This window comes from Danio rerio, chromosome 5, assembly GCF_052040795.2.
Source record: "Danio rerio strain M-AB ecotype USA chromosome 5, GRCz13ab, whole genome shotgun sequence".
Taxonomy (NCBI): domain Eukaryota; kingdom Metazoa; phylum Chordata; class Actinopteri; order Cypriniformes; family Danionidae; genus Danio; species Danio rerio.
Window position 1 is genome coordinate 17,859,543 of NC_141025.1, and position 20,498 is coordinate 17,880,040.

Sequence of the window (20,498 nt, forward strand, 5' to 3'; positions counted from 1 at the left end):
AATTTTCTTTTTTTGTTTTTTTACAAGACCTATTGGAACCTGCATGGGCCCAATATTCACATAAAAATCGGTCAAGTTTGTTGAAGACAAAAATCATGGTTTAGGGTTACATTCAGTATGGGTGCATGCAAGAGATCTGCAGAGTGGATGGCAACATCAACAGCCTGAGGAATCAAGACATTTTAGTGTCCTATTACATTATAAACCACAGGAGAGGGCTAATTGTTCAGCAGAATAGCGCTCCTTCTCATACTTTTGCCTCCACATCAAAGTACCTGATAACAAAGAAGGTCAAGGTGCTCCAGGATTGGCCAGCCCAGTCACCAGACATGAATATTATTGAGCATGTCTGGGGTAAGATGAAGGAGGCATTAAAGATGAATCCAAAGAATCTTGATGAACTTTGCGAGTCTTGCAAGTGCGCTTTCTTTTCCATTCCAGATGACTTTATTAACAAGCTATTTGGGTCATTGCAGAGATGTATGGATGCAGCCCTCCAAGATCATGGGAGTCATACACAACATTAATTATTTTTCCACTGCATCATATACTTATATTCTATTTATTTTTTTGTAAAATAAGTCTAATCAAAAGACCTTTGCCTTTCATATAAGCCACTTCTAATATCAAATGATCAACTAGAAGTCAAGTTTTTTTTTTTTTTATTCCTACTTGGATAGACGACAAGACTTTTGTCAGGTAGTGTAGTTGCTACCTATAAATGAAAATACATTTCGAAACAGCAATTTATTTCAACTGTTCCACATAAACTCTAGAATATTCCAAGCAAATAATACTTAATAAGCAAATAACTTAAACATTTACGCTAAAATTCACTACTGCTCCCTTGTATGCAATTAATAATTAGAATTCTGAACTTGCTTCTTTTGAAATTGGAATTGTGCTTTGACATTTCCGAATCATGAATAGGGCACAGACAAAGACAGAATTCCTGAGGGCCATCTCTGTTCAATGTGTCTACTCTATCATTATTCCTTTCTGGTTTCATCATTTTCACCTCTAACTACTTTGTTGTGTTCTCATTCCCATTTTCGTTATTGGCTTTCTGTTTCTCCCGGGAGGATGGGAGGAGAGTATTTGTCAGTGTCAGACAAGCTCCGTTGAGTTCTGGAGTGGACAGACCTTAAACCTTTAAGTCAAACTTAGAAAGCAGAACATATTCGCACACAGTGGACCATCCTTCGCATGCACAAACAAAAGAAGACAGAATATTGAGGAGAAAAAAAAAACAAGAAAAAAAAATTTGAAACATGGATCTCCAAACAAACAAATGTTTAGTCACTCAGGGTCTGATTTTCTGGTACAAGAGAACTGTGATCAGTCAATATCTAAGGATTAATTCATACCTTATCTTATTGCTTTACCATCATCCGACCTCAGCTCAAATTCCCTCTGCATTACCACCTGAAAATGAAATTAGATTTCATTTAGATTAGATTTAACGTTCTTGTATGAAGTAATTTAACTGTCACTGGGAGAAAACATTGACAAAGACAGGCTCGTCTCACATTTAACATAATTCCCTCTGGAGGCCTCCAACAAAACTGTAAAACTAGCTACTGTGATGAACTCAATGTAGTGTGTATGTTCTAACTTCAATTTATTATGTATTTCAGTTAATTACAGTACATTACCTTCCTCTGTGTTTTGATAACATTTGATATGATAAAGCTATATACCTGAAATAATTTCTCAATTTATGAAGAGTATTCTTGTTTCAATTCAAATTAAGCTCTACCTTTTAGTAATTAGTTAGCAAGAATGTATTAAATTGATCAATAATTACAATAAAGACATTTGCACTGTTACTATATGCATTTCAAAGATTTTTTAAATGTCTTAGTCTTTGAAGAATCTTTAAAAATTTATCACAGTTTCCACAGAGTGGCATAAGTTATTTTTAATGGATAACAATAAGAAATGAGCAATAAATCAAATTTTAGCTTGCACTTATAAAGAAAAAAATTATAATAAATGATAAGGCATTTTAAAGGGGCATATTATGTTATGCAATCAACAACAGAATGGCTTCAACTGAAGAAAATACACCTTCTGGATTGGCCCAGCCACAGTCCTGAACTCAACCAAATTGAGATCCTGTGGCATGACCTCAAAAGACATCCCAATAATATTATAGCACAGAAACAGTTTTAATTAAAATAGAAATTGTCCAAAACCCATCATGACCGTTGTGCAGTTCTGATCACCAACTACAGAAAACGCTTGGTTGAGGTTATTAGTGCCAATGGAAGATCAACCAGTTATTAAACCCAAACATTTTAAAAACTGTGAATGTTTATATGTTGTATTCATCAAAAACATATCATATTTGGGATATATTGGTTTAAGCAGACTATATTTTTTTTATTTTTATGCAGATGAAGATCAGAACACATTTTCTGTCAAAGTTTTGCCAAAATCCAGGTAATCTCAAAAATATTACTTAAAAACACTTAAAACCACACCAAAATGTAAACATTCTCTGTCCTTCAGCTAAACAATCTACACAAGAATACAGGAATAGAAAACCAGATATGAATGTATTGCGAGAAGGCATACTTCTCTGGATATAGCTTTACTAATGTTTCAGTGTTTCTTAGGACTACACTTTTAGACAGTATGTGACTTTTTATTTACAGTATCTTGGCACAATGTCTTACTCCATAGACTTCTACTTATTCTAAACAACACTTTTTACTTAAGGGATCAAATTTCATCCTGCTGTAATGAGCAGCTCATCACTGATATGATCAATAAATATGGGCTTACATTGAGTCTGTTGCATCCTAAATGCAAAAGAGATTAACTTCTCAATAGGGCTTCTAACTGACATTTTAAATCAACTGTCCCAATGCCTGATTTCACAAATGCTGTTCAGTTTGACAATGGCAAATGGGGATATGTGATGTGAGTGGGCAAGACGCATGTGTTTGCCAACCCTGGTCCCATCTGAACGCCAGCCACACTGAGAGAGAGCTATCGGGAGTCATTTCTCCACAGGATACGCGTGTCATCTTGACATGGCAAAATCTAAGGTGGCATATTTGTGACTGCTAATGTCAGAGACATGTAGCCGTACTTACTTTAGCCGGAACTTTTCCAGAATAAATGTAGAATTGGTACTCTTCCCGAATAGAATTCGAAACAGGGCAAAAAACAAGAAATGAAGCAATTATCTTTCTTGTTAATCAAAAGTTCAGTGATTTTCTTCATTAGAAAATAATGACTGGTACTCTTGGGAGGTCAAACTGAATACTGCATGAGCGGTTTTATTTTCCATTAAGGATTGCTTGTTTCAGCACTGTTTGAGAAATGTCTAAATAATCTTACATTTGATTCAACAGGCACACCCAGATGTTTTTATATATAAAAACATAAACACTTAAGTATACATAAAGAAAGAGGAGAAAAAAGTCAAAAGTTACATTTCTTAACAATTACTCTTTGTTAACAACAGTAATTATTAACTTTTACTATTCTATATTATACATTTAACAAACAAACAAACCATTCAGTAGTTAGTAAACTTCTGGAGTTGTGCAGGTCTGATCTGTATCTACAGGAAATGCTTGGTTAAGGTTATTGCTGCCAAACGAGGGACAACCAGTTATTAAACCCAAACATACACACATACTATAGATATACATAAATACAACAAAAAACCTAATGATACATTTCTTGGCTATAACTGTTAACAACAGAAATTATTAACTGTTGCTATTATATATATTATATATTTAACAAATATATAATATATAATATATAATATATATATATATATATATATATATATATATATATATATATATATATATATATATTGTCCTCAACCCAATTGAGATGCTGCGACATGACTTCAAGAGAGCGATTCACATCAGACATCCCAAGAATATTGCTGAACTGAATAAGTTTTGTAAAGAGGAATGGTCCCAATACCTAGTGACTGTTGAGCAGGTCTGATCTGCAACTACAGGAAACGCTTGGTTGAGGTTATTGCTGCCAAAGAGGGTCAACCAGTTATTAATCCCAAACAAACATGCATAGATGTACATTAATAATAGTAGAGAAATCAAATGTTATATTTCTTATTTTTGTTAACAACAGCAATTACTAACTGTTGCTATTCTATATATTATAAACTTTACAAACAATATCATGCAGTAGTTAGTAATTTCAAAATTAGTGGACCTGAACTTGAAAATCTTTGAAAAGGAGCTTAAAGAGAACTCGCAACACAGACATCAGGTACCCAGACAGGCTGAAAAAATATACAAAATACATGTCTACTCTTGTATAAAAATCAATTTCAGAAAGTTCACGGTGACCGACATGGCACAGAGCGCACCCTGATTGTTTTCTTTATTTCTCCAAAGCACAAGGTTCTGTTGTTATTGCCAGTGTACACAGAAAGTAGAATTTAGTTTAAAATGATGTATTACTTTCATGGGTACTGTACAACCAAAAATGACAGTTTTTTTTTTTTTAATCATTCTCTCCACTGCCATCAGAAAAAAAATACAAGTGCACTAAATGACAGAACCTCGAGTGTCAGTCTGATGTTTACCTAACTTCGTATCACTTATCATCCTGCGTATATTAACCAGAGCATAATACAGACCTTCCTGACATCTACTGTCTAAAATCAACATGTCAGTTTTACAAAAGAAATTACACATTATTCCCCAGAGTGTCCACAAATTGACAGTGGCTTAGCGGAAACTTGTCAGATATAGCAGCTTCTTTCAAAGGGTCAATTGTGCCTTTAATCCTATTTTTGAAAATCACAGGCGTCAAAAGTGTAACTTTTTCAAAGAGTGTGCTAATTATTTTTGCAGTTCTACAGTACATCCTTACTTATTCCACTTGTCAGTTTTTTTCTTCTTTTAAGGTTTAAAATAAGCTACGCCGTCACTTTTAATTGAGATGGTAATTTATTATGTGGCATTTTGCCCATGTTTGTGTGCAATGTGAGACTGAGCTTTAATTTGTCTGTAATCCGTAGATGAAACTGGGCCAGGTGTACTGGGAAAAGCAAAAGGAAAGCCTCAGCACTTTGAAAGTAATGTTCTCTGCTGCAATACTGACAAGAATCAAGACTCAACCTCTGTAGAATTCTGGAAAAAGAAGCCCAGTTTTTTGAAACTCTTCAAACTTTCCTTAAGTTAGGTCTATATAAACTGTGCAGGGTTCATTCAATAGTACCTCAACGTCTTTATCATATCCATGTCCTGTACTACATAATTAGTCCACAAACTAAGAAATCAGCAGTACTATGGTGTTTTGACATGTAGAGACAATTATAGCATCCTACAAGTTCAAATATAGCTTACAATAATTTTACCAAGCTCAAAACTGATTTATCTGCATGGATATTGTGGTATTTGAGATATCATACAGGTAAATACATTTCCACTTTTTTTCTTATTGCTCCATTAGTCTTGACTACTGACATTAAGCTCCATAACAGTAAGCATCAATTTACAGCAGATGTTAGTGTCACATTAAAAGCAAACAGTACACATTATAAACACTGAAGTCATCTCCATTAGATTCAGTTAGACATATGCAGATATTTAATAATTCGGTCACATTTTATATTAAGGTATTGTTAGTTTATGTAATTACATTATGAACAATACCTGAACAGCATTTATTAAACATAGTTAACATTGCTAACATTATTTAATGCATTCTGGTCAACTGCATTTTCATTACTAATGTTTACTAACAAGAACAAGTACTGTATAATAGTACACTCACCAGCCACTTTATTAGGTACGCCACCTTACTAGTACAGGGTTGTACCCTCTTTTGCCTTCAAAACAGCCTTAATCCTCCGTAGCATAAATTTAACAAGGTACTGGAAATTTTGCTCAGAGATATTGGTTCATATTGATATAATAGCATCACACAGTTGCTGCAGATTTGTCGGGTGCACATCCTTGATGTGAATCTCCCGCTCCACCACATCCCTGAGGTGCTCTATTGGATTGATCTCTGGTGACTGTGGGGGCCATTTGAGTAGTGAACTCATTGTCATGTTCATTAAAACAGTCTGAGATGATTCGCTCTTTATGACATGGTGTGTTATACTGCTGGAAGTAGAAATCAGAAGATGGATACTTTGGTCATACATGCTATTATGTCAATATTATGTCACCAAAATCTTTCCAGTACTTTGCTGGATCTAAAACCAAAAACCACCCAACTATACAGAGTCCAGACAGCCTATAACAAGCTGTCTGTATAAATACACGCGCACACACACACACGCGCACACACACACACACACACACACACACACACACACACACACACACAGCAACAAACAAGCTAAACACAGCATACGTGTGCTCGGGAGCGATATTGTTAGACGCCCGCTCCTGTTCAAATTACACCAGTTAAAGATCGATCCCATGCTTTATCCCATGCTTAATTCGGAAATTGCAGACCTCTACTTTGATAAATAATTATAATATGTTTATTTCTATATCTTGATTTTATTTATTAACTAACATTTACTAATAAAAATAATTGTAAAGTGCTTTCTATTGTAGTTTTTCAATCTTTAGCAATTGATTTGTTTCAAAAACAAGCATTTACTGTAAACGTGTATTTAGAATAAAGTAATTTACTAAGTATTTTTTTTATTATTATATATGTTAAAGAAATAATTTCTGCAGTTTAGTTCAATATTGTGATAATACCATATATTGTGATGAAAGCTTTAGCAATTAAGTCGCAACAATAAATTCTGATACCAGCAGAAGCCAAGATACAGTATACAAATGCAGAGTCATTTTTGATGCATGCACTCAACTTGAACTGCTAACAACAGGAAAAATAGAAGATTGCAAGAATGTTCATTTTGACACGTTCTGTTTAAACAGCTCATTTTGTGTTTCTTTACAGACCTTGGAACACCTGTGTCAGAAACAAGCAGATGGGATTTTTTTTTAATGAAGTCCCAAATTGGGTTGGAGCATTATTTGTTTGCTCGGAGCATTTGACGGTAGATTGCTTTGTAAAAGAACCAAAGTGTAAAAGAAAGTTTTCAGAGAAACTTTTAGCTTAAAGATAAAGCAGCCAACTGTACTGGATATGACAGCAGCAACATCATAAAAGTAAACAAATCCATATAGAGTTATAAAAATTCACAAGAGGTGTTTTTTAACTAGTAAATAATATGCATTTTACAAATGTAAACATTAGCTGAGCGGCTTACATTGTAAGACTGATTGTCAGACACACTCGCTCTTTGTGTCGTCAATCTGGCAACCTGCAGTTGTCTGAAATCATCAGAGAAGGGGCCAGATGAACAATGCCACAGCCATGTCACCCTGCAGCCCAAGACCAGTTTCTCATTGAAGCTAAGCAGGGCTGAGCCTGGTCAGTACCTGGATGGGAGACCACATGGAAAAGCTAGGTTGCTGTTGGAAGTGGTGTTAGTGAGGCCAGGAGGGGGCACTCAACCTGTGGTCTGCGAGTCTTAATGCCCCAGTATAGTAATGGGGCCACTATACTGTCAGTGAGCGCAGTCTTTTGGATGAGACATGAGGTCCTGACTCTCTGTGGTCATTAAAAATCCCATGACACATCTTGTAAAGAGTAGAGGTGTAGCCTCTCTGTCCTCTCTGTCCAAATTCTCTACAATGTTTGAATTTGAACTGCAAAACCTAGTTTAACCACTAGGTGTCAATTAAAAACTAATCAATCCCACATACTGCACTTTTAAAATAGTTATTTTTTTTATTTTATTTTTTAACATATAAAAACGTTAAACGTATAATAAAATACTAACATAGTAAACATGGATTTTAAGGAACATACTGATATCCATGCCACAACAGCTTTAGTATCAAAACAGTGTAGCAGTACATACCACAACCTCTCAAGGCTGTTTATGGCATTGGGTTTTTAGAATTTCCTCTATAATTTATATCTAGATCCAAACGTGCTTCAATCAAATCCTTGCTGCTCTGTTGCTTCTCTCCGCCACTAAAGTCGTAAAGCACTAGACTAGCAGATGACAATGTTTATTCAACAACAGTATAGGAAACATGAGCAGCACAACAAGATACGTTTTTAGCCAACATTTCATTCATATTCCATATATGTATAATTCTGACCATTTATATATCCCAGGTTTGTGACATTTATTTTATTTACAATATGTAGTCAGGTTAGACGCATTTCATAACAAACAATACAATTAATAAAAAATATATTTTGTGACTTCACACTTATTTTACTGTTTCATATAAATATAAATATTTGCCTTGCTGTCCGGGGAGAGGGGTCTAAGCTTGGAAAGACACCCTAACTTGTATCATTCCCCTTGTCAGGAGAGAGAGATAGGGGTTTAGAGCAGTGTCATTCGGAATGCTTTCTCTGCTCTAATTTTGATGGGAATCTGGGTTTAAAGTTGTGGAATCAAGGTGGTGGAGTGATGCTGAGATAGAGTAATTTAATTATAGGGGTTTGGTCTTATGCTGATAATAGAATAATGATCAATGATGAATTAACCTTGTGGAAACAACTGCACATACTCCTCCCGAAATGTGTTTATAAAACATCACTTGTAAAGGACAAGAAATTGTTAAAATTATTATTTTTTAAATTGTTTCCTTATTTGGGTATTACATGGGCTGTGTTGATTGTTTTAATACATACTACTGTTATTATAGAAATAAAAAAATAATAATAAACTGTTAAAATTGCTTATTTTAAATTGATGACTAAATAACTAACGTTCACCATTGATGGAGACATTAAAAGTGCTCAAATGAGTCTATTTCCACCTCTATAAGCATTCTGATCAGTTACTGTTCTTGAAGAAAATATATGCATGATAAATTAAAAAAAAAAAAAAAACGAACTAATCATAACATAAATTAAATCAAATAACTTGTAAAAAGGATCTTAAGTTTACAGAAAACAAGAAAGCAATAAGTTGGTATCTTGACAGTGTTTTCTTAAATGTTTATTGCACTAAATTGAGCTTCTGCTACTGTTGAGACTAATTCAGAGATGTGTCCTTTACAGTCACTGCTCTCTGCACATCAGCATTTTCAGCTTGTTTAACAGCTGTGTGCTGTTACATTGTTTCAATTCTATAAAACTTGCTGTTAATAAAAGAAATGCATCTTATAACTGTTTGATGCATTTATTTTCTCATTCATTAACAATATCGTCACATATTGTTGATGATTTTCTTGTGATATATTGATATATTACATAATCACTGATATTGTGATAATTGTGATACATCAATATCAGAAACAAAACATCATGCTACTATCGTATCATGAGTTAACCTGTGATTTCCACCCCTAGAAGAAAACCCTGCATCCCATACAGTAGACCTCTGGGATGTTTAAATAAAAAAATAATAAACTCTCTCATGAATATTTGTTTTTTTTTTAATATTCATATACAATTAGGTGAAACTCATGAAATATTTTATTTTTAATAGAAAAAAATACACTGCTTTTGGCTCTCTGGGCTCAGAAATTTAATATTTGATTAAAAGCAATTTTGATGGCCAGTTTATTTATTCATTTATTTATGTATTTAATTTTTTTTTTCTGAAGTAACACTGCTACCAAGAGGAAGATGTAAAACCGTATTATATTATAAAATATATTGTTGTGATAATAGTTTTTTTAGCATAATTACAAAATATTAAATGCAAACAAACACAGTGCACAACAGATTTTATATATTTTTTTACTATTTTAGGTCCGTTAGGATAACCTTAATGATTTACATTTGCTAAATGCCAGAATAATGAGAAATTTTTATTTATTTATTTATTTATTTATTTATTTATTTATTTATTTATTTATTTATTTATTTATTTATTTATTTTTATTTTTTTTGAGAAATTTTTTTAGTTAATTTTTAAACAAAAGTTTAAATACATTTCCTTGGTATTTTTTTAGCTTTGCCTTTAAACTGTATAACTTTGGTCAAATGTTTTGGGTATCCTTCCACAAGCTTCTCACAATAGTTTGAAGGAATTTTGGCCCATTCCTCCTGACAGAATTAGTGTAACTGAGTCAGATTTGTTTGCACAAGTTTTTTCAACTCTGCTCACACATGTTCTATAGGACTGAGTTCGGGGCTTTGTGATGGCCACTCCAAAACATTCACTCTGTTGTCCTTAAAGCACATTTAACTAATTTGGCAGTGTGCTTAGGGTCATGGTCTCTTTGGATGACCTATTTCTGGCGGATGTCTTGAGATGTTGCTTCAGTATTTCTACACAATATTCTTTCTTCATGATGCCATCTATGCTGTGAAGGGGACAAGTCCCTCCGGAAGCAAAACAGCCCTTTAATTATTTTTTTTTTAAGATTTGTAGTTTGTTCCTTTCCTCTGGCACTGGCTTGCTTGGTTTTAAGTTTGTGGAGCTGCGCATCGATGGATTGCTCTTCAGTGTTTGGACTTTCAGCAGTGAAAATTAAACTACACTGAACTGAACTACACTGAAGTAAAACACTGAAAACTGGACTGACACAGTTTTAATTTACTAAAACTTCTAGGCTAAGGTACTTTGACATAATCTACATTGTAAAAGCACTAAAGAAATGAAGATGAGTTTAATTGAGTTTTTATAATGGGCCAACAATACTAAAAATAACCAATATAATAACCAACATTAACAATAACCAAAAATGTATGAATGCTTTAAACAATAAACAGATAAAAAGCATGCTCACACTTATGCATTTACACTGCACAAACCCTTGATGTCCTGCTGTCATGCAAGACTGTAATTGTAACTTTGGCAAAACATCAATGCCTTTTAGCAGATGGTTTCCTCCATCCAAAGACTGTGATACTGATCTTTTATTATTCAATACGACATATCTCAAAAGTGAGCCAGGTTAAGGATTCAATTTGTTTAAGGGTTCAGGACGAAATCTGATTTTCAATCTCAAGGGTGCGCCACCTTATTCTCTAACAGGGCCCTCGTCCTATTACCCAGAATGCATCAGCATATCATTACTGTCCCTGTCAGGAGAGAGGAGATTCAGAGTTGCTCTGAAACCACAGTGACAATGGTTGTAAATCCAGCTTTCCCTGGATTCAATCATTATACACATAAAAGAGGGAGATATTACACACATTTTGGAGATATCAGAGAGAATATAGGAGAGCAAATTCTGAGCAAATATTGGACATAATGTAAATATTCTGGAATATTGGTGAAATAAATATTTGATCTAGTATGGTGGGTTGCTTTATTCAAAGAGCCCCTATTTTGCATTACAAAAGGTCATGTTTTAGTATTGGGGATCTCCAACAACAGGCTGATATGCATGTAAGGCCAAAAGTTGAACTATTTTGAAAATTGACCACAGCAGACGTGTGAGAAACAGCTGATGGTGGCCATAGCAAAGACAAAGGGCAGAGGATTGCGAGTTCAGAAACGCAATAAAATCGGTAAAGGAAGAAGCACGCGCCTCATTTTCACCATGGTTTTGGACGCAATATGTGAACAGCCCCACACAGATTTAACCTGAGAGATACAGTACAAGCACTGATCTATAATAGATACATGATTACCAGCAGCGTGGGGTGATTATAACTAATGACACATAATTAAAATATATTTTACAAGCTACACAAAATGAAGTAAAATGTTTTAATAATTACATGTTATGATCTGGAGAAGGAAGAAACTGGTCCATAATATGAACTGTAACAGTTACTGTCAAAGTCTGGCAAAGTCCCATACATAAGTCTATGCTGCTCCTTTCTTTACTAGCAAATGGTCGGCGAATCCCATGTTGCAGTGTAGGTTATTGTATCAAAAATAAAAAAAATGACAGGAACAAACACTAGGTTGCCTATAATGTGGTATTGTTGTGAACATGAATTTGAACTCTTTATTCCCCACAGCCGAATCTCCATCTATCAGTGGTTGTCATCTTCATGTCATTATCAGTCCCGTGATCCACTATGCTACAATACTGTCTGAAGGGAAAGGCGCATTCACGTTTTACAGGATCTGGAACTACATATTTGGTGATGTACTGTATCATCATCAACGCATTCAGGCAAAAGATCCAAACCTAACATGATCCATTTATTTGACCCTGAGTCGACTATTTCTTTAAAGATTTTATAGTTTTAAACACAGTTCACTTTCAGATTTAAAACTCAGCTGGATGATTTTATTCACTTAGTGCTGAGTTACACACTGCATAGAATATCATTTACAAAAACCCATAATAGGGGTCTTTAACAGAACTACAAGTAAGATTAATAATATGTAAGAGTATGAATGGACAAAAAAAAACCAAAACAAATGCTATTTTGGATGAATAGTTATAACCATATCCACCTGCCTCAGGATGTTTTGTGTGAACTATGAGTGTAACTTTACTATAACTTTAAACAATCAGTGGTTTTTAAATAATTGTACAGTACAGTGATGTGTCATTATTCTCCTCAAAGTTCATTTATAAAATATTCAAACTAAATGTATTAGAACTAACCTTATTCAGCAGACCATGAATAACATTAATAACTCAAAACAATTTATTACAGTTCTGTTGAATATTACTGAGCAGTACAAAGACAAAATAATTTGGGGAAACAAAACAGGGTGAACAAAATACAGTTAATTATTATTATGCATGCCCATATATTATTATGCATTCCATATATGGTCAAATCTGACTTTTACATTGCATGCACAATTACTGTAGTTGAAACTGAGCATACAAAATAATTTCTGTAAAGGACCTTAGTCGTCCTACCATACAATGTAGAAAACGGAGAATAATTTAACATATCAATGGATACCATGTCAATACCCATCACAAAAACGACACCACAATTGGGAAAATAACCCAACAAAATGACCTGACAGACTCAACCTGACAATATGGGGAGAAAAAAAATAATCCAGCATTTTTTAAAGTGCTGTTACCTGAGGGTCGATGTTTCAGGATGACTTGTGTCAGCATCTGCTCTCCGTGACCTATACGGATTCACACACCATTAGGCAGCGTTCTTCAATGTGACTGCCAGGTCCAAAGTCCTGCGTGTGATCGAACAAGGTTACAAAAGGTTATGATGAAACCCGATTCTCTCCATATTCCCAAAACATGCTGTGATCTTCTGTCTAACAAGGTGTTTTAATATTCTTTAAAAAAAAAAAACAAGTCAACAACAGGATCAGTATGTAATGTCTCACTCAGAGCTTTTTGAATCACTTGTTGAGATCCAAGACTCGAAGAGGTAAATCTTTGAAATAAGACAAGCTTTGATGTTAGAATCACATGGAAATGTTGACAACAACAACAAAGCAGATCTAATCATCATGGCTGATTTGATTTGATTAAATGAAACATTCAACTCTGAATCAAGCATTGTTCTGTAACAAATTGAACCGCTTTTTACATAGATCATTATGTAACAAATAACTATAATATTATTATTATGATTAGAAATAACTATAATAGCATATACACTAGCATATGATAGTGTTCTTCTGTTTATTATAAACGTTTTATTAGCATGTTACTGTATGCTATTATTGAAATAATCACGTTAGATGGAATCTGATTGATTATTAAAGTTTTTATCATTCTTCATCTTTTCAAGATATAAAATAAGTCTTTTGTGTCTTCAGAATGTGTCTGTAAAGTTTCATCTCAAAATACCCATCAGATTATTTATTGTACCTTTTTAAATCTGGGACATTTTAGCTGTTAAGACATTGTAGCTGTTTTTGTTGCCTTGGCCTTCAAAGCAAATAAGCTGGTTCTCCCTGCCCACCGTTCCCATGTGTGTGTCAGAGCCATAGAGGTCTGTCTGTATTGCTCTGATACGTGTAACCTTCAGATAGATAAACAGCACAGTGACAGACAATAATGAAGCAGATCTCCCTTACTACAGTAGAACTTTCACAACTGCTATTTGTTGTGGGGTTAATTCAAGCCTTTCTGCAACAATGAGTCACACACAATGATGTTACATAGTTCTGGCACATGTGCACACACGTTTAGCTTTGCTCTGTTTTTGTACGGTAAATGTAACAGAATACACATTATTATTCAGTGTTGTATAGATATATACTATGTGAGTGTACAAAATAAACCTGATTTAAGTCCACAAACCAGCATTGATGCCTCTTCAAAAATGACTAAAATATTATATTATTTGGAAAAAAAAAAAATTTTTAAGCTACATTTTGTTTGACTTCTACTCATTGCTGTCATTTTTTATGTGATTGATGTAAAAATGATCAAATCACATTGAAAAGTAATAAAAATAATTATTAGAAAAATAAATAAATATATATATTTTATTAATTCAAGTATCTTTATTATTTATAAGCCATCTCCAAACATTTCTATGGAGCATTTCTACAATAAAATAACTGCAATTTGGAGTAATAATTAAATACTGATGATAATAATACATTTCATCATAAACAAAATTAATGAAATATTTGCTCAAAACAAAAATTTCAGAAGATTATGAGGCTGCTAGGCGCTAAAGGTTTTTGACTGTATAAACATTTTAGAGAATCTCCTACCCTTTTAATCATCCACTTCAAGTCCATTTCCTAGACTGCATCCATCAAATCGCCTGTCGTCATCAACATGTCCAGAGTATTGCTGGGCGGCTTCGAGACCTTTTAATGCACATCTTGTGGGAATTCTTAATTAACGTTGTTCCACCATTAATATCCTGAGGATCAATAAACGACAAGCGTGACATTAATGTAGCATTATCCCATTTATATAGATGAACAACACATCAGTACATTGCTCATTAACATTCACCTTCATCTGCTCTACATGCACTTGAGACACATACAGGATAAACAGAAAACCACACGCATAAGATTCCATCATGGTGTCAATATTCATCAAAACTAAACTAAAACATACCACATTAGTACAGATTGTGAAAGTAGAAAAATGTCACTGCCATTGTTACACCTACTTGAAGAATACCACTGTTTCTATCTGTATGCATGTTTTGTTGTATTTGTTGTGTTATTGACTGTAATTTGCTTATACGTTTATAGCTGGTTGTTCACTTGTCTTTTATAATGCAACTTTATATTAAATCAGGGTAGGAATTTGTTTTCTATAATACCAAAATTTATTAGAATTTTAAATGGTGTCATTTATTAGAATGTTATATTGTTCAAAACAATGAAACCACAAACATTTTTATATTACTCTTATCTATTCTTTTATTTAACCTAAGCCAGTAAAATATTGGCAATGTTAGTAGAAATCTGGACAATTGGTCCATTTAGGGCAGTAGTAGAAATCCTTGAAGGCAGGCAAATAAAGTAGTTTAGACAACCATAAATATTGTAATTTAAATTAATACTATGCTAAAAAAACTAAACAAAAAAAAACACTTTTGTATTAGAATTTTATTAGTAATATTAAAAAGCTTTATGGTTTATCTTGTCAGAAAAGGTATCAATAAAATTAAGCATTCCAGTATTGTGACAGCACTAGTACAAAACCATAAAAATAACATACGACAAGCACAGCCTTGACACACTGAGATGTGCCAGATGGAAAGTCTCACACACACATGCACACAGTAAACAGAATGGGAATCTCTGACATCCTGACACACACACACACACACCTAAAAGGGAATGCAGTAAGTGTGCTTTTCCCTCTTACTCATTCAGTCATTCAGCCACTGGGGGTCTTGTCAAGCCTGCGTGTGACGGGGCTCAAGTGAATGCCACTCTTTACTTTTGTTGAAGTAAATAAGGCCATGCAGAGGTAAAAAAAACAACAACACCTGTCTGCTACAGATCCATCCTTTTGTGGAGGAAAAGAAACAAGACAATTTCAAAATAACCTCCTGAATAGTGTTTTTCATTGTTTTTCTTTTTTTTTTTTTTTGCAATTATACGTTTATTATTATTTTGTTGTAGAATAAGTATAAGTTAACAAAATAAATATAAGACAAAATCTTATAGACATAAGATGAATTATTATTATTTTTTTTTGGCTCCAAGCCATAAAAGTTGTTTTAACGTAATGATGTTCAAAATAAAATTCATGAATATTATATATGAAAACAATAAAAAATAAAATAAAATAAATAAAATAAAAATCGCACACGAGTTAAAACCTACAATTCTTGTTTGTTTCGCATAAGGGGGTGCAAACTAGTATATGCATTATCATAATTGTCGCTTGAATATAAAAATATTCAGGATATTGACACAATATTAGCAGAAATCTCATATAAAACACCCTGCCAGCTAAAGAAACATTCTAGCCTTCCAGAGGACCATAAATGACTGAATCTTCTCCTGACTAGAGAACCCATATGGCTTCATGTACTGTAATGTGATCCAGGGTGAATTCAGTGCATCTCACAGCAGAGAGGCAGGAGGGATGAGTCAAGATGCTAAAGAAGGAACTAATCTCACCAACACACGCATACAGTCTGCACACTCACCCGTCTTCCAGCATATTTCACAGCTTGCTATGAGGGTGAGGGTCTTAGCTTTGATGAGATTTTCTTGAAGGGAACTCATCTCCTCAGGTGAAGTTTAGAAATGAGGCTTTGTCAACACCAGAATAAAGAGCAAGGAGAGAAAAATCTGTTTAGATTAACCTCATTGAATGAATCAGTAATTTTTCCTCAAATTTAATTAAAATGAAAAAATGGCTTGTAGGCGGCTAAAAGGAGTCTTATACTGAGACAATTTAAAAACGCTATGAGTGTTTAAGATGGGAGTGCGAGTATTTGCTGCCCTCTGCTGTTTGGAAATATCCTGCAAGAGACACATATTTAGACCATTGATTTAGACCTTCAGCTTAAGAATAAATAGTTTTGTATAAATCATACAGGACATAATTCGAAAATTGTGAATAAACTTTCACAATGACAAATAAACAAGCATAAACCAAGAACCTTTTCTATTATGTATTTTTTTTTTTTTTTACTATTATTTTCATTTATTTATTTATTTGCTGTCTGTCAATTTGTACATGATTTGTCACAAAACTAAAAGCTTTCCTGGATTAGTCGGTCTATGAAATCATATTTTTATGTGAGGGACTTGAGACTGCAAAATCAAATGGACTTGATTCCTGTGAGTCTCCTTTCATGAGTACTTAAATAATATTCAGGTTAATGAATGCATAATTGTTTTTTATTATTGTAAAATTTGCCTATGATACATTCGATAATGCTTTAAAGATGATCCTTTTTCTTAGGAAGTTTCACATAAACAAGGCAAAAGTAATGCCTATTACTCTCTTCTTTAATTTTTCTCTGTAAATATTTAAAAATATATATTTTTGAATTCTTTGACCTCAATTACAAGAAGAAGGCTATAAAACATCTCTAATAATGAAAAAAATGTATCTGTACAATCAAATAATTTAAATATAACGGTTTCTTTTTTTAAAAAATATGTTCTGTATCATTGGCAATTGTATGCTTCAATAAAAAAGAGCTACTTTGTTGGATTAATCTGTGTAGTCTCAAAAATACTCCAAACAATTAAACATGAGTGTAATTTTTACTTATTGCTTTTGAAAAAACAAATGAACAAATGATGATCTTTTGTTGTCTAGTCTATTTTGTTACTGACAGAAACTCAAAATCTTACTGAAAATATATTACAAACGTCTTTTTAGACGAACTAAAATCAGAATCAGAACTAGGACTTCACTCACCAATAAGATTTGTATATAGGGCATTGAATGACGTCGTGCATTGAAGGTGCAGACTGCTATTCTTTTTACAGTGTTAACAATATTTTTATATTAGAAACAATAACCTGACCTAAGTTTCACTCGAAAAACATTTCCCTGCAGTTTTTGTAAGCTATATCGCCAATAAGTCGCCATGTTTTGTCCAACTCCACACGTTTGTCTAAAAAATCTGACGAAGGAAGGACATAGCCTACCTTACATCGACTTTAGAAACATTTTCCATCAAAACAATTCAACAAACAAGCCACGTGTCCAGAATGTCTAATTAGTGGAGCACTGTTTCGCGATTCGCCAGATGATTCTTTTCAGTGAATCGACCTAAACACTGATTCGGTTTGTATTCAGGGTGATTCTTTAAACAGTTACTACTCAAACATAAAGCTAGCAGATTTGCAAATGTCGAGAATTGGCAAAGAATGTCCCTAAGTGTCTGTAACACATTTGAAATGCTTTAAACAATTATATAAACAAACACGATAAAACAAACAAAAATAAAACCGATAAGACACCGAAAATTCTGGCAGAAGCGTGTTTTAGCATGTGAGTGACTTCAACTCAGGTAAAAATCTTTCTTAAAGAGTTGGCTGTAAATACATACCTTGACATTTTACATTTGAGACCTATCACAAACAAAGGTTCTGGTTGAACTCTGGTAGGCTTACAATAAATTAACCCTGATTTGTTTTTTGCTAACTGTATAGTCTATTGCTAACTGCTTATATAAATAAGCATGTGTAGCACAGCGCTGTGGGATCCACAAATGATCATTACAAATCACAACGAAGTAATTTTCCTATACAACATGATAATTGTGTATTTTATACAATCTATATCTGATACAATTGTACCACCAAAGTACTGCCACTATAGATTGAAAGGCAACTGTTGATTGTATGTATTGGAAGGGGACTATTTATGATAGGCTACATGTATTTCAAACACACATTTTAAATACAGCTACGTTATAGTATTTTGTAATTTGTATTTAATAGGGCTGATGAAAATGCCTTAATATTTTGCATCAAAATACTTAGTGTCTTGTATTTTTGTATTTTTAAATATAAATATGTATTGATGACGTTGATCTACATCTAAATGCACACTCTGATTAGTGCTTTGGATGTAGTTCACCCCTCCATTTAAAGAAGAATTGAAAAAAATAAATAAATCTTAGGAGAAAGACTATATTGTACAAATAATAATAGTTTTGGATGGATTGTTGATGCCAAATGTTGTTGTAAAAACAAACAACAAAAAATAAGTGCCACAGTGGTGATTTCAATACTTCATTGGCTGTTTCAAATAGTAATTGATCAGTAGGTCCACTGTATGATTAATTAATTCATTTTCTTTTCGGTTTAGTCCCTTTATTAATCTGAAATCACCACAGCGGAATGAACCGCCAACTTATTCAGCATACTGTATGTTTTACGCAACGGATGCCCTTCCAGCTGCGACCCATCACTAGGGAATGTTTGATTAATGAAGAGGAAAAATGTAAGCCTTAAGATGTTACAACATATAAAAAACACAAATATTTAATAATCAAAAACTCCTAATACAGTTTTAAGGAGGTTGAATAATCATTGTACAGAGATGATGGCACTTTTACTGGCCACATTTGCTATCAAACATTGTTTACTTCACTAAGTCAGTTTAATGGAGAAGGGATTTATCAAATAGGTCTAATTGATGAAACATTTGCAAAAAAACGTCATCCTCCTTTTTAAAAGTATTTTGTAGTATTTTTAAAATATAAAATACTGTATTTAATTATGGTACATGCTGTGACTGCTGTATTTTGTAGTTTATTTCGATACACCTAAAATTAAGGTATTTGTTATCTTATTTTAAAATACATTACAATGAATTTTTCCCCAACTTATGAAGGTAGCCTATAGGCTAGTTGCTGTAATGCTAATAGAGAGTCTCCCTCTACCGAAGAGTAACTCCAAAAGCTACACTAATTATTAAATTAATTAAAGATTGTGTGGTAGGCCTATACATACATTTGAAATAGAATGCATAATGAATTCTTGAGCTTGAAAGCGACAGAAGAACCCCCTCCTGTGCCTGTGTAATTGCAATAACTTTTTGACTTTTTGTCATGAATATGTTAATTTGAGTTTGTGTTTATAAAATATTCAGCATCTAACAAATACTTCTGACTGCAGCAATCAGCCCTCCCACTGCAATAAAGAAATGTTTTGTGTCTTGCCTCCATAAACAATGCTGAATGCGGCACTGTGAAAGTAGCAGACACGTTCTACATCAGAATTCTGACAGCGCAGGCAACAGAGTGACTACATAGTGTTTAAATTAGTTTGTGAGGCAATACATTCCCAAGAGTTGCATTTCAATCAGTATTTGTTTAACTTGCAGGAAAATGTGCTATTTCACATTTGATTTGGCCTGCCGCAAGGTAAGTGCATAATTTGTTCCATATTTAGAGCCTATTAAAGATAGATTGTGTGCTATTATGTTTTTTTTTTTTTCTGGACTCTGTTTCTGAAGGTAAATGGCTTGTGTCAGCTTTAAGTTAATAACCATTTCCCTCGTGTTTTGTTTTCCATCCCTGGCTTTACATCTTAGCATCCATTACAGTGATTCATAGCCTGACTGGAAAAGTAGATTGAGACAGAGGTCTGCAAAAGTGTAAATCTTTGTGCCCTCAAATGGAAACAGACTGTAAAGCTGCCTGACGCTTCAAGCTCTTCACGACAGATTTACAGCTGT

The 20,498-nt window shown here is 33.5% G+C and overlaps 2 long non-coding RNA genes across 5 annotated transcripts in view; one reads left to right on the top strand and one right to left on the bottom strand.

The window, feature by feature from the left end:
- On the bottom strand, positions 1 to 18,308 carry LOC141385783 (uncharacterized). Of its 4 annotated transcripts, none has more exons than XR_015491085.1 (6): positions 17,724 to 18,308; positions 16,495 to 16,600; positions 14,582 to 14,736; positions 12,968 to 13,078; positions 1,368 to 1,425; positions 1 to 1,200 (listed from the first exon to the last, which is right to left on the bottom strand). It is a non-coding gene; the product is annotated as an uncharacterized LOC141385783 (long non-coding RNA). The 4 variants fall into 4 exon arrangements; XR_015491084.1 differs by having other exon boundaries at positions 17,957 to 18,089; XR_015491083.1 differs by lacking the exon at positions 1 to 1,200 and having other exon boundaries at positions 1,312 to 1,425.
- The window catches only part of LOC141385785 (uncharacterized), a 12,547-nt gene continuing 10,233 nt past the window's right edge, over positions 18,185 to 20,498 (top strand). The window contains exons 1-2 of the long non-coding RNA XR_015491097.1: positions 18,185 to 18,321; positions 20,145 to 20,184. This is a non-coding gene — a long non-coding RNA (uncharacterized LOC141385785). The remainder of the gene's footprint in view (positions 18,322 to 20,144; positions 20,185 to 20,498) is intronic.